The 13,731-nt window shown below is 49.6% G+C and overlaps 6 non-coding genes and 1 pseudogene across 6 annotated transcripts; all 7 read right to left on the bottom strand.

Annotated features, from left to right (window-relative positions):
- Positions 1–1,115: 1,115 nt before the first annotated feature.
- LOC141194294 (U2 spliceosomal RNA) lies at positions 1,116–1,306 on the bottom strand. Its single transcript, XR_012267080.1, has one exon. It is a non-coding gene; the product is annotated as a U2 spliceosomal RNA (small nuclear RNA).
- A 1,112-nt stretch (positions 1,307–2,418) lies between these two features.
- On the bottom strand, positions 2,419–2,609 carry LOC141193961 (U2 spliceosomal RNA). The gene has a single exon (XR_012266762.1). It is a non-coding gene; the product is annotated as a U2 spliceosomal RNA (small nuclear RNA).
- A 1,115-nt stretch (positions 2,610–3,724) lies between these two features.
- On the bottom strand, positions 3,725–3,918 carry LOC141193625 (U2 spliceosomal RNA). The gene has a single exon (XR_012266529.1). It is a non-coding gene; the product is annotated as a U2 spliceosomal RNA (small nuclear RNA).
- Positions 3,919–9,483: 5,565 nt separating this feature from the next.
- On the bottom strand, positions 9,484–9,563 carry LOC141193735 (U2 spliceosomal RNA; annotated as a pseudogene).
- Positions 9,564–10,678: 1,115 nt separating this feature from the next.
- Positions 10,679–10,869, bottom strand: LOC141193962 (U2 spliceosomal RNA). Its single transcript, XR_012266763.1, has one exon. It is a non-coding gene; the product is annotated as a U2 spliceosomal RNA (small nuclear RNA).
- A 1,114-nt stretch (positions 10,870–11,983) lies between these two features.
- On the bottom strand, positions 11,984–12,174 carry LOC141193963 (U2 spliceosomal RNA). Its single transcript, XR_012266764.1, has one exon. It is a non-coding gene; the product is annotated as a U2 spliceosomal RNA (small nuclear RNA).
- A 1,115-nt stretch (positions 12,175–13,289) lies between these two features.
- Positions 13,290–13,480, bottom strand: LOC141193965 (U2 spliceosomal RNA). Its single transcript, XR_012266765.1, has one exon. It is a non-coding gene; the product is annotated as a U2 spliceosomal RNA (small nuclear RNA).
- Between the last annotated feature and the right edge of the window lie 251 nt (positions 13,481–13,731).

Below are 13,731 nucleotides of genomic sequence, written 5' to 3' on the forward strand. Positions count from 1 at the left end.
AACCAGAATTGGTTTCAAACTACAGAGCCACCCAAGGATCCTGAAAAGTCCATTTGTGGAGATGAGCTCCTGGACTCCCGTTAAGAAGACATGTTGTCAACCTCTAGATCCCTTACATGCCTGCACTTTTCGGCTTGCTGCTGCTGCAATCCACGCGTTTTAGATCTGCATAACTCCACCTCTTTAAACACAGCACCTTCACCCCCTGCTGTTCCCACCCGCCTCAACACCGTTGGAAGGGAGGAGAACCAATTAAGGCGGGGGGTGGGGTGGAACGAGCAGCTGTCTACCCTTAGCAGGAGGGCTCCTGATTACATACCTCTCCTGCTGCTGCTGCTGCTGGCTGTCCAGCAGCAGACTGAAGGTGGCTGCTGCTGTGCACAGGTATATAAAGGCTCAGAGCCTATTATGACACGCGCAGCCAGCGTTCCATTGCCACATTCCATCTACTGCAGGCAGGATACCTGGCTGGCTGAATGTCGCTGAGAAGCTCACAGAGACCGCCATAAGCAACAGTTTAACAGAATGCCACAGACTAATCAACCAAACCTTTTGGGTTGGGTTCTCTTTTATAGTCTGCAGGCATTAAATGAAAGAAGTCAGTGTTCCAGCAGAAGGAGACAACGTTTCAGAAAAGGCATTGTAGCAAACCAAAAAAGAAATTTTAAGCGCAGCAGAGTAACCAGCGCACATACCTGTTAGCTCAGGTGAGTTTAAAAGGCTGCTGTTGATAACAAGGGCATTTGCTAAATAGATGGTGTGTGTGCAACAATATACTGAAAGGTCAATTATATTGTGCAGCTTATCTCACCACCTGTAGTTATTTAGGTGAAAGCTCCAAAATGCTTGCCTAATATGTCTGTTTATCCAAAAGGAAGTAAAAAGGGAGAGCTAGAAAGATAGCATTGCATCACATTACATGGCAATGCAATGCACAGTTGCTGAAGTTGAACCAAAATGAGCTTGTAATCTGGCTTCTGCAACTTTGAACATGAAAAATCCAATGAGGAGAAGAAAAGCAAAGCCAAAGAGTCCATCCCAAAATCCGACAAACAAGCAAAATGAACAAAAAACATTGAATTCAATTCTTTCTGATTTTAGAAACTGCATTAAAGAAGGGGTGCACCGGTCCTGGAGATACTGCAATACCAGGTCAATGCGTGGAGTGGACAGAGCAAGCTCTTTTTCCATCTCCCTGTTCTAAAAATCCATTTAATATATGGTCCCCAGATAGGGGACGTATCAGATATTAAACTGATAAGAACGGATACTACACTTGATCTTAGCCAAAAGGCCGAGAAGCGATAACCAGAATTGGTTTCAAACTACGGAGCCACCCAAGGATCCTGAAAAGTCCATTTGTGGAGATGAGCTCCTGGACTCCCGTTAAGAAGACATGTTGTCAACCTCTAGATCCCTTACATGCCTGCACTTTTCGGCTTGCTGCTGCTGCAATCCACGCGTTTTAGATCTGCATAACTCCACCTCTTTAAACACAGCACCTTCACCCCCTGCTGTTCCCACCCGCCTCAACACCGTTGGAAGGGAGGAGAACCAATTAAGGCGGGGGGTGGGGTGGAACGAGCAGCTGTCTACCCTTAGCAGGAGGGCTCCTGATTACATACCTCTCCTGCTGCTGCTGCTGGCTGTCCAGCAGCAGACTGAAGGTGGCTGCTGCTGTGCACAGGTATATAAAGGCTCAGAGCCTATTATGACACGCGCAGCCAGCGTTCCATTGCCACATTCCATCTACTGCAGGCAGGATACCTGGCTGGCTGAATGTCGCTGAGAAGCTCACAGAGACCGCCATAAGCAACAGTTTAACAGAATGCCACAGACTAATCAACCAAACTTTTTGGGTTGGGTTCTCTTTTATAGTCTGCAGGCATTAAATGAAAGAAGTCAGTGTTCCAGCAGAAGGAGACAACGTTTCAGAAAAGGCATTGTAGCAAACCAAAAAAGAAATTTTAAGCGCAGCAGAGTAACCAGCGCACATACCTGTTAGCTCAGGTGAGTTTAAAAGGCTGCTGTTGATAACAAGGGCATTTGCTAAATAGATGGTGTGTGTGCAACAATATACTGAAAGGTCAATTATATTGTGCAGCTTATCTCACCACCTGTAGTTATTTAGGTGAAAGCTCCAAAATGCTTGCCTAATATGTCTGTTTATCCAAAAGGAAGTAAAAAGGGAGAGCTAGAAAGATAGCATTGCATCACATTACATGGCAATGCAATGCACAGTTGCTGAAGTTGAACCAAAATGAGCTTGTAATCTGGCTTCTGCAACTTTGAACATGAAAAATCCAATGAGGAGAAGAAAAGCAAAGCCAAAGAGTCCATCCCAAAATCCGACAAACAAGCAAAATGAACAAAAAACATTGAATTCAATTCTTTCTGATTTTAGAAACTGCATTAAAGAAGGGGTGCACCGGTCCTGGAGATACTGCAATACCAGGTCAATGCGTGGAGTGGACAGAGCAAGCTCTTTTTCCATCTCCCTGTTCTAAAAATCCATTTAATATATGGTCCCCAGATAGGGGACGTATCAGATATTAAACTGATAAGAACAGATACTACACTTGATCTTAGCCAAAAGGCCGAGAAGCGATAACCAGAATTGGTTTCAAACTACGGAGCCACCCAAGGATCCTGAAAAGTCCATTTGTGGAGATGAGCTCCTGGACTCCCGTTAAGAAGACATGTTGTCAACCTCTAGATCCCTTACATGCCTGCACTTTTCGGCTTGCTGCTGCTGCAATCCATGCGTTTTAGATCTGCATAACTCCACCTCTTTAAACACAGCACCTTCACCCCCTGCTGTTCCCACCCGCCTCAACACCGTTGGAAGGGAGGAGAACCAATTAAGGCGGGGGGTGGGGTGGAACGAGCAGCTGTCTACCCTTAGCAGGAGGGCTCCTGATTACATACCTCTCCTGCTGCTGCTGCTGCTGGCTGTCCAGCAGCAGACTGAAGGTGGCTGCTGCTGTGCACAGGTATATAAAGGCTCAGAGCCTATTATGACACGCGCAGCCAGCGTTCCATTGCCACATTCCATCTACTGCAGGCAGGATACCTGGCTGGCTGAATGTCGCTGAGAAGCTCACAGAGACCGCCATAAGCAACAGTTTAACAGAATGCCACAGACTAATCAACCAAACTTTTTGGGTTGGGTTCTCTTTTATAGTCTGCAGGCATTAAATGAAAGAAGTCAGTGTTCCAGCAGAAGGAGACAACATTTCAGAAAAGGCATTGTAGCAAACCATAAAAGAAATTTTAAGCGCAGCAGAGTAACCAGCGCACATACCTGTTAGCTCAGGTGAGTTTAAAAGGCTGCTGTTGATAACAAGGGCATTTGCTAAATAGATGGTGTGTGTGCAACAATATACTGAAAGGTCAATTATATTGTGCAGCTTATCTCACCACCTGTAGTTATTTAGGTGAAAGCTCCAAAATGCTTGCCTAATATGTCTGTTTATCCAAAAGGAAGTAAAAAGGGAGAGCTAGAAAGATAGCATTGCATCACATTACATGGCAATGCAATGCACAGTTGCTGAAGTTGAACCAAAATGAGCTTGTAATCTGGCTTCTGCAACTTTGAACATGAAAAATCCAATGAGGAGAAGAAAAGCAAAGCCAAAGAGTCCATCCCAAAATCCGACAAACAAGCAAAATGAACAAAAAACATTGAATTCAATTCTTTCTGATTTTAGAAACTGCATTAAAGAAGGGGTGCACCGGTCCTGGAGATACTGCAATACCAGGTCAATGCGTGGAGTGGACAGAGCAAGCTCTTTTTCCATCTCCCTGTTCTAAAAATCCATTTAATATATGGTCCCCAGATAGGGGACGTATCAGATATTAAACTGATAAGAACAGATTTTTTTGATTGAATATATCTTTTATTAGCACAAAAAATAAGTTAACAGACAGTGTACAGTGCCGCAGCCCAGTACACACAGAATTCTACATCATATTTACATAGCATGAGGATACGACGCACTAACTAGACACATCACACCCCTATGCTACACAAAACACTCAATCTGAAAGAAAAAGCATGTCAATCAATACAGTACGACGAACCGTGATAAGGGATGGGGATTGGGAAAAAGGGGATGGGGAGGGGAAAATCACAGGCCCGAAGCTTTATTGAAAGACAAGACACATAAGGGGAGAGGGGGAGGAGGGGTTTAGTCCTCATCCTCGTCCTCCGGACCGTCCATGATGGAATAGTCTCTGAGCAGGCTGTGGATCAGCCTGCGGCAGTCCTGGATGGACATCCTCTCCCTCCTCAAGATGAGCCGGTTCCTGGCGACCCAAACGGCATCCTTGAAGCAGTTCATAAGGCGCCAAGCCTCCTGGATGGCTCCGACGGTATGAACCCCAGGGAAGAGTCCGTAAAGCACAGAATGGTGCGATAGGCTCGCCCTGGGGACAGAGTTCCTCAGGTCGTCCTCAAGTGCAGTCAATAGGCGCTGTGCAAATCCGCAGTCCCAAAAAGTGTGCAAAGATGTTTCCTCCACGAAGGGGCACCTTGGGCAGTACCGGGTCTTGCACAGGTTCCGGGCATGCATGAATGACCGGACGGGCAGTCCGCCCTGAATCGCCATCCACGACAAGTCCTTGTGCCCGTTGGTCAGCCTGTCAGACGACACATTTGTCCACACAGTCTCCAGCGTGTCCTGGTGAAGTCCTGTGATGTTCTCCATGTCATCCTTGGCTCTGATTAGCTTGTGGATAGTTTTGGGCTTCCACAAGTCGGGCTTGAGTCCCTCCAGTTGATGCTCCCCCACAAATCGAACGACGTCTCCGTAGAACCATGGCGTCGTCCAGTTGTAGGGGAAGGAGCTGTCCCACTTGTCCCAGCCGAGTCGCCTCCAAAGAGGAAGCAGGAAGAAGCGAGACATGGACCTGCCCGCGGAGCCATTCTTGACTTGCAAAGTCCGGCGGACACACAAAAGAGGATCGCAGGAGGGTGGGGATATCTGGAACGCCCTTCCCACCCTTGCGAGGCTCCTTGTACATGACGGCCCGCCTGACTCTGTCCATCTTGGATCCCCAGACAAAGTGAAACACTGTCCTGGTAATGGCCCTGCACACAGTGACGTGTGGGGGCCAGGCCTGCGCCGTGTACTGCAAGACGGGCAGGACCTCATTACGCAGGATGAGTGCCTTACCCTCACAAGTGAGGTGTCTGAGGCTCCAGAGTCCGATCCGTTGCTTCACCTTGGCCAAGCGTTCTTGCCAGGACTTGAGGGCCGCTCCTTCCTTCCCGAACCAGACTCCCAGCACCTTGAGGAAATCCGGTTGAATGTTGAAGGGGAAGGGGGGGGCGGAGGAGGCCGGCTGCCAATCCCCGAAGAGCATGGCTTCCGACTTCCTGCAGTTGACTTTGGCCCCTGAAGCCCGGCCGAACCTCTCACACGTCTGGACGAGGGCGTCGACTGAACCACGATCAGTGCAGAAGACGGTGACGTCGTCCATGTAGAGCGAGCACTTGACCTCGTGTCGTCCCGGACCCGGTGCGGTGATCCCTCTGATCTCTCCATTCTGCCGGATAGCCTCTGCGAAGAGTTCTATAACACAAACAAAAAGAAGAGGTGATAGAGGGCAGCCTTGTCTGACCCCAGAGAGGACAGGGAAGGGGTCAGTCTTCCAGCCGTTCACCAACACCGAGCTGTGGATATCAAAATACATCAGACGGACATACGAACAAAACATGTTACCCAAACCTAACCGGTGCAGAGCTCGGCCCATGAACTCGTGGGAAACCCGGTCGAAGGCCTTCTCCTGATCCAAGGAGACCAGGGCCGCGTGTGCGCGGCGGACCTTGATGTACTCGACCGTGTCCCGCACGAGAGCGAGGCTGTCTGCGATGCGACGTCCAGGGATGCCGCAGGTCTGGTCCGGGTGCATGATCCGTCCGATGACCGTCTTAAGTCGTGTCGCCATCGTCTTGGCCAGGATCTTGTAGTCCACGTTGAGCAGAGTGATGGGACGCCAATTCCTCAGGTCGCACCTCTCTCCCTTCCGCTTGTACAGGATCGTGACCATTCCTTCCCTCAAAGATGGAGGCATTCTACCCTCCACCACCATCTCCTCGTACAGGTCCAACAGGTCCGGACAGATGAGGTCTCCCAGCGCTACATAGAGCTCCGCTGGAAGACCATCACTGCCCGGGGTCCTGCCGGTCCTAAAGGATTTAGCGGCAGAGAGCAATTCGCCCACCATCAGAGGTTTGTCCAAGGCTGCCGTGCCTGCAGGATCAAGATGGTTAGTGATACCTGACAGGAACTTATCAGCAGCGTCGGGGTCGGTAGTCTTGTGGGAGTAGAGTTCGCTGTAGAAGTCGCTGACGACCCTCATCACGTCCTCCTTCCCACGTCGCATGTTTCCGCTCTCGTCTCGCAGCTCGTTCACTCGTTCAGGGGCGTGTGACCGGCATGAAGTTTCCTGAAAAAGAATGAGTTACATTTCTCACCCTTCTCCAGATTCTCCACTTTGGAACGGAAGATGATTCGCTTGGACTCCTCCTCAAAGTGCCTTTTCAGGCTCTTCTTGGTCTCCTCCAGCTCCTCCCTCACGTCCCAGCCGCAGTGAAAAAGGTCCTGCAGCGACCGCAGCTCGCGCTGCAGCCCTCTGAAGTCCCTCCTCTTCTCACACGCCTGTTGTCGACCCTTGGCCTGAAAGAAACAGCGAAACTCAAGTTTAACATATTCCCACCAATCAGAGACTGTTTGGAAGCTACCCTTGTAGGACTGCCACATTGCGTAGGCTGCTCTCAGCTCCTCCACGACTTCATCCTGAGCCAGCAGAGCACAATTCAGCTTCCAGGAGCCGGGGCCGGACGGAAAACCGTCGCCGAGGACACCTTGTAAGTGAATGGCTCTGTGGTCGGAGAAGAAGCAGGAGACCATCGAGTGCCTACTCTGCCTGACTGCCCGAGAGGTGAACACAAAGTCAATCCTGGAGCGGAGTGAGCCATCGGGTCGGCTCCACGAATAGTTCGTGGAGCCTCTCCCCATGGAGCCCACCACGTCCTGAAGAGAGGCCTCGGTTACCATCTCGATGAGCAGCTTGGACGTGATGTCCAACTTGGCAGATGTGCCAGAACTACGACCGTCCTCCTCGATGGGGCAGTTGAAATCCCCAGCCATCACTAAGGTCCTGGTGGTGGCAAGCTGAAGCCGCAGGGTCTGGAAAAGCTCCAAACGCTCATTCTTCAGTGGGGACGCATACACGTTGATGAACCTGACAGGTTCTCCCGCCCAGTTGCCATCTACAACAAGAGCCCTGCCGCAGATGAGCTCCTGGACGGACTCAAGCGTGAATGCGCCCCCCCTGATCAGAATTGCGACCCCCGCAGACTTGCAGTCACCCCCACCGGACCAGTAGGATGGACCGTGGGACCACTCCCTGGCCAGATGTTTGAAGGACCTAGAGGAGGGAAGGGAACATTCCTGCAACATATAAACATCACACAACTGGGAAGTAAGGAAGGCATAAATAGTCTGACGTCTGAACTTGTCCTTGATGCTCCTGACATTAATGGAAAATAAGTTAATATTAGCCATCATGTAGGGAAAAAAGAAAAAGTTAGCGCAGGCAATACACCTTAGTTACCACTCCGGTCGGGTGGTCCCTCGTCGGTGTTGACTGCTGGTGACGGGATCACCAGCAGGCCCTCTTCCTCCATCTGGTCAAGCAGCGCGGCCTCGATCTCGGCGACCACCAGTTCCTCCTCTTCTGGCTCGGCCACCAGGGTCTCAACCATGTGCTCCATCTCTTCTGGCTCAGGGAGGGTATCCTCCTTTTCGCCTACGAAATCCAGAATCTTCTTTTTGGAGGATTCAGTAGCAGGGCTGTCCTCCACCTTCCTCTTTCCCCGGGTTGGAACTGGGGAGACAAGAAGGGGAAAATCCTCCTCGGAATAGATAGCGGCGGTTGGAGGAAAGGTTAATTCCACCGCTACCATGGTCTGGGGAGGGAGAGTGGCTGCCGGGGCAGTGGAAAGGACACCTGCTGAGGAGTAGGGGAAGGAGGAAGAGGAAGTGGAATCCTCAGCAGGGGTGGCCGGGGTGGGGGGGGATTGGACGGGGGTGGCAGGGGGAGGGATCGAGAGAGGGGTGACAGAACTCTTACCCTCCTTTGACTTTTTCTTCTGCTTCGGAGCTGCTGGGACCGTCGCTGGGGCTTTGGCCACCGACTCCTTGACCGCTTTGGCCTTGGTCGTCTCGGCCTTGGCCGCTGGGGCCTTGGTCGTCGCGTCCTTGACCTTCACAGGCCTGGTCGTCGGGGCCTTGTCCTCCGTAGCTGGGGTCGTCGCAACCACCGATGCCCAGGATCTCTCACGCCTGGGGCAATCCTTGTACAGATGAGCCGCCAGCCCACACAGGTTGCAGGACGTCTTCTTCGGGCAGTCCTTCGAGCTGTGTCCCGTCACTCGACAAATCCTGCAGGCATCCTCCTTGCAGTCCTTCATCTCGTGGCCGTTCTTGCCGCATCTCCTGCAGTTCCGCGGCATGTCCGGGTAATAGATGAGGCCGTAGGAGTTGCCCAGGGAGAATGTCGGGGGCAGGTGCCGAAGTCCGTCTGAGTACGCCAGGTCCCTGTGAAGTCTAACGGTCACCGACCACTTACCTGTCCAGAAGCCGAGTCCATTCAGGATGTGAGAGGGTTCCTTCACAACCAAACAGAAGCGTCTCAGGAAGGTACAGATGTCTTGGCCTGGGGTGTGCGGGTTGCGCATGGAGACCGTGATCCTCCTTTCATCCCTCTGGATAGGGCAGCTACCTGTAAAGGCAGAGAAAGAATTATCCGGTCCTTTTGCGCTTACCATTTCCCAGAACCTCCTGCAGGTGTTCACAGTGGCGAAGGTGACGAAGAAGATCCCCGTCAAGAAGGTCTGGATGCTGAGGGTGTCCGACCTGGAGAAGCCTCGATCCAGCATCATCTTCTGGCAGAACACGTCCGAGGACATGTCCGGCACCCTCCCATCCACTTCCTTCAGCTTCAGGGCCACCGTCTGCCGCATCCATGGCTCCAGGGCTGGAGCTTCGTGGCGGGGCTTCTGGGGTCCCTTCTGCTGGCCAGTCGTGGAGGCAGAGTCCTTGGGGTCAGAATCGGCTCCTGGCTGGGCCCTCCTGGCTGTCCCCAGCTCCAGGCTCTTCTTTTCGGCCTTCCTCGCAGCGCTTGCCATGGCTTTCCTCCTGCAGTTACTTCTTGGAGCTGGATCTGGAACTCTTCCCGGAATGGGTGGAGCTATGCAGATTCTTCTCCCGTCGTGTTCTGGACAAATTCCCCGAAAGGTCTTTGTCTCGATGATTTTCTTCCTCGAAGATTCCACAGGACAGCCCGATTCTTCTCCGAGTCTTCGTCTTCTTCTGGATTCTTTAGAGCTTCTTCCTCCCACCGATATCCGCCTTCGTTCTCCGATGTCAGCTGGGCTCCGAAGCTCTTCTCCTTCCGAGTTCGATCGCTCTCATCAAGTGTAGATCGTAGCTCTTGTGTTTTTAAAAGAACAGATACTACACTTGATCTTAGCCAAAAGGCCGAGAAGCGATAACCAGAATTGGTTTCAAACTACGGAGCCACCCAAGGATCCTGAAAAGTCCATTTGTGGAGATGAGCTCCTGGACTCCCGTTAAGAAGACATGTTGTCAACCTCTAGATCCCTTACATGCCTGCACTTTTCGGCTTGCTGCTGCTGCAATCCACGCGTTTTAGATCTGCATAACTCCACCTCTTTAAACACAGCACCTTCACCCCCTGCTGTTCCCACCCGCCTCAACACCGTTGGAAGGGAGGAGAACCAATTAAGGCGGGGGGTGGGGTGGAACGAGCAGCTGTCTACCCTTAGCAGTAGGGCTCCTGATTACATACCTCTCCTGCTGCTGCTGCTGCTGGCTGTCCAGCAGCAGACTGAAGGTGGCTGCTGCTGTGCACAGGTATATAAAGGCTCAGAGCCTATTATGACACGCGCAGCCAGCGTTCCATTGCCACATTCCATCTACTGCAGGCAGGATACCTGGCTGGCTGAATGTCGCTGAGAAGCTCACAGAGACCGCCATAAGCAACAGTTTAACAGAATGCCACAGACTAATCAACCAAACTTTTTGGGTTGGGTTCTCTTTTTTAGTCTGCAGGCATTAAATGAAAGAAGTCAGTGTTCCAGCATAAGGAGACAACGTTTCAGAAAAGGCATTGTAGCAAACCAAAAAAGAAATTTTAAGCGCAGCAGAGTAACCAGCGCACATACCTGTTAGCTCAGGTGAGTTTAAAAGGCTGCTGTTGATAACAAGGGCATTTGCTAAATAGATGGTGTGTGTGCAACAATATACTGAAAGGTCAATTATATTGTGCAGCTTATCTCACCACCTGTAGTTATTTAGGTGAAAGCTCCAAAATGCTTGCCTAATATGTCTGTTTATCCAAAAGGAAGTAAAAAGGGAGAGCTAGAAAGATAGCATTGCATCACATTACATGGCAATGCAATGCACAGTTGCTGAAGTTGAACCAAAATGAGCTTGTAATCTGGCTTCTGCAACTTTGAACATGAAAAATCCAATGAGGAGAAGAAAAGCAAAGCCAAAGAGTCCATCCCAAAATCCGACAAACAAGCAAAATGAACAAAAAACATTGAATTCAATTCTTTCTGATTTTAGAAACTGCATTAAAGAAGGGGTGCACCGGTCCTGGAGATACTGCAATACCAGGTCAATGCGTGGAGTGGACAGAGCAAGCTCTTTTTCCATCTCCCTGTTCTAAAAATCCATTTAATATATGGTCCCCAGATAGGGGACGTATCAGATATTAAACTGATAAGAACAGATACTACACTTGATCTTAGCCAAAAGGCCGAGAAGCGATAACCAGAATTGGTTTCAAACTACGGAGCCACCCAAGGATCCTGAAAAGTCCATTTGTGGAGATGAGCTCCTGGACTCCCGTTAAGAAGACATGTTGTCAACCTCTAGATCCCTTACATGCCTGCACTTTTTGGCTTGCTGCTGCTGCAATCCACGCGTTTTAGATCTGCATAACTCCACCTCTTTAAACACAGCACCTTCACCCCCTGCTGTTCCCACCCGCCTCAACACCGTTGGAAGGGAGGAGAACCAATTAAGGCGGGGGGTGGGGTGGAACGAGCAGCTGTCTACCCTTAGCAGGAGGGCTCCTGATTACATACCTCTCCTGCTGCTGCTGCTGCTGGCTGTCCAGCAGCAGACTGAAGGTGGCTGCTGCTGTGCACAGGTATATAAAGGCTCAGAGCCTATTATGACACGCGCAGCCAGCGTTCCATTGCCACATTCCATCTACTGCAGGCAGGATACCTGGCTGGCTGAATGTCGCTGAGAAGCTCACAGAGACCGCCATAAGCAACAGTTTAACAGAATGCCACAGACTAATCAACCAAACTTTTTGGGTTGGTTCTCTTTTATAGTCTGCAGGCATTAAATGAAAGAAGTCAGTGTTCCAGCAGAAGGAGACAACGTTTCAGAAAAGGCATTGTAGCAAACCAAAAAAGAAATTTTAAGCGCAGCAGAGTAACCAGCGCACATACCTGTTAGCTCAGGTGAGTTTAAAAGGCTGCTGTTGATAACAAGGGCATTTGCTAAATAGATGGTGTGTGTGCAACAATATACTGAAAGGTCAATTATATTGTGCAGCTTATCTCACCACCTGTAGTTATTTAGGTGAAAGCTCCAAAATGCTTGCCTAATATGTCTGTTTATCCAAAAGGAAGTAAAAAGGGAGAGCTAGAAAGATAGCATTGCATCACATTACATGGCAATGCAATGCACAGTTGCTGAAGTTGAACCAAAATGAGCTTGTAATCTGGCTTCTGCAACTTTGAACATGAAAAATCCAATGAGGAGAAGAAAAGCAAAGCCAAAGAGTCCATCCCAAAATCCGACAAACAAGCAAAATGAACAAAAAACATTGAATTCAATTCTTTCTGATTTTAGAAACTGCATTAAAGAAGGGGTGCACCGGTCCTGGAGATACTGCAATACCAGGTCAATGCGTGGAGTGGACAGAGCAAGCTCTTTTTCCATCTCCCTGTTCTAAAAATCCATTTAATATATGGTCCCCAGATAGGGGACGTATCAGATATTAAACTGATAAGAACAGATACTACACTTGATCTTAGCCAAAAGGCCGAGAAGCGATAACCAGAATTGGTTTCAAACTACGGAGCCACCCAAGGATCCTGAAAAGTCCATTTGTGGAGATGAGCTCCTGGACTCCCGTTAAGAAGACATGTTGTCAACCTCTAGATCCCTTACATGCCTGCACTTTTCGGCTTGCTGCTGCTGCAATCCACGCGTTTTAGATCTGCATAACTCCACCTCTTTAAACACAGCACCTTCACCCCCTGCTGTTCCCACCCGCCTCAACACCGTTGGAAGGGAGGAGAACCAATTAAGGCGGGGGGTGGGGTGGAACGAGCAGCTGTCTACCCTTAGCAGGAGGGCTCCTGATTACATACCTCTCCTGCTGCTGCTGCTGCTGGCTGTCCAGCAGCAGACTGAAGGTGGCTGCTGCTGTGCACAGGTATATAAAGGCTCAGAGCCTATTATGACACGCGCAGCCAGCGTTCCATTGCCACATTCCATCTACTGCAGGCAGGATACCTGGCTGGCTGAATGTCGCTGAGAAGCTCACAGAGACCGCCATAAGCAACAGTTTAACAGAATGCCACAGACTAATCAACCAAACTTTTTGGGTTGGGTTCTCTTTTATAGTCTGCAGGCATTAAATGAAAGAAGTCAGTGTTCCAGCAGAAGGAGACAACGTTTCAGAAAAGGCATTGTAGCAAACCAAAAAAGAAATTTTAAGCGCAGCAGAGTAACCAGCGCACATACCTGTTAGCTCAGGTGAGTTTAAAAGGCTGCTGTTGATAACAAGGGCATTTGCTAAATAGATGGTGTGTGTGCAACAATATACTGAAAGGTCAATTATATTGTGCAGCTTATCTCACCACCTGTAGTTATTTAGGTGAAAGCTCCAAAATGCTTGCCTAATATGTCTGTTTATCCAAAAGGAAGTAAAAAGGGAGAGCTAGAAAGATAGCATTGCATCACATTACATGGCAATGCAATGCACAGTTGCTGAAGTTGAACCAAAATGAGCTTGTAATCTGGCTTCTGCAACTTTGAACATGAAAAATCCAATGAGGAGAAGAAAAGCAAAGCCAAAGAGTCCATCCCAAAATCCGACAAACAAGCAAAATGAACAAAAAACATTGAATTCAATTCTTTCTGATTTTAGAAACTGCATTAAAGAAGGGGTGCACCGGTCCTGGAGATACTGCAATACCAGGTCAATGCGTGGAGTGGACAGAGCAAGCTCTTTTTCCATCTCCCTGTTCTAAAAATCCATTTAATATATGGTCCCCAGATAGGGGACGTATCAGATATTAAACTGATAAGAACAGATACTACACTTGATCTTAGCCAAAAGGCCGAGAAGCGATAACCAGAATTGGTTTCAAACTACGGAGCCACCCAAGGATCCTGAAAAGTCCATTTGTGGAGATGAGCTCCTGGACTCCCGTTAAGAAGACATGTTGTCAACCTCTAGATCCCTTACATGCCTGCACTTTTCGGCTTGCTGCTGCTGCAATCCACGCGTTTTAGATCTGCATAACTCCACCTCTTTAAACACAGCACCTTCACCCCCTGCTGTTCCCACCCGCCTCAACACCGTTGGAAGGGAGGAGAACCA

This window comes from Phyllobates terribilis, unplaced genomic scaffold, assembly GCF_046119375.1.
Source record: "Phyllobates terribilis strain yellow unplaced genomic scaffold, ASM4611937v1 Scaffold_66__1_contigs__length_7565176, whole genome shotgun sequence".
Taxonomy (NCBI): Eukaryota; Metazoa; Chordata; class Amphibia; order Anura; family Dendrobatidae; genus Phyllobates; species Phyllobates terribilis.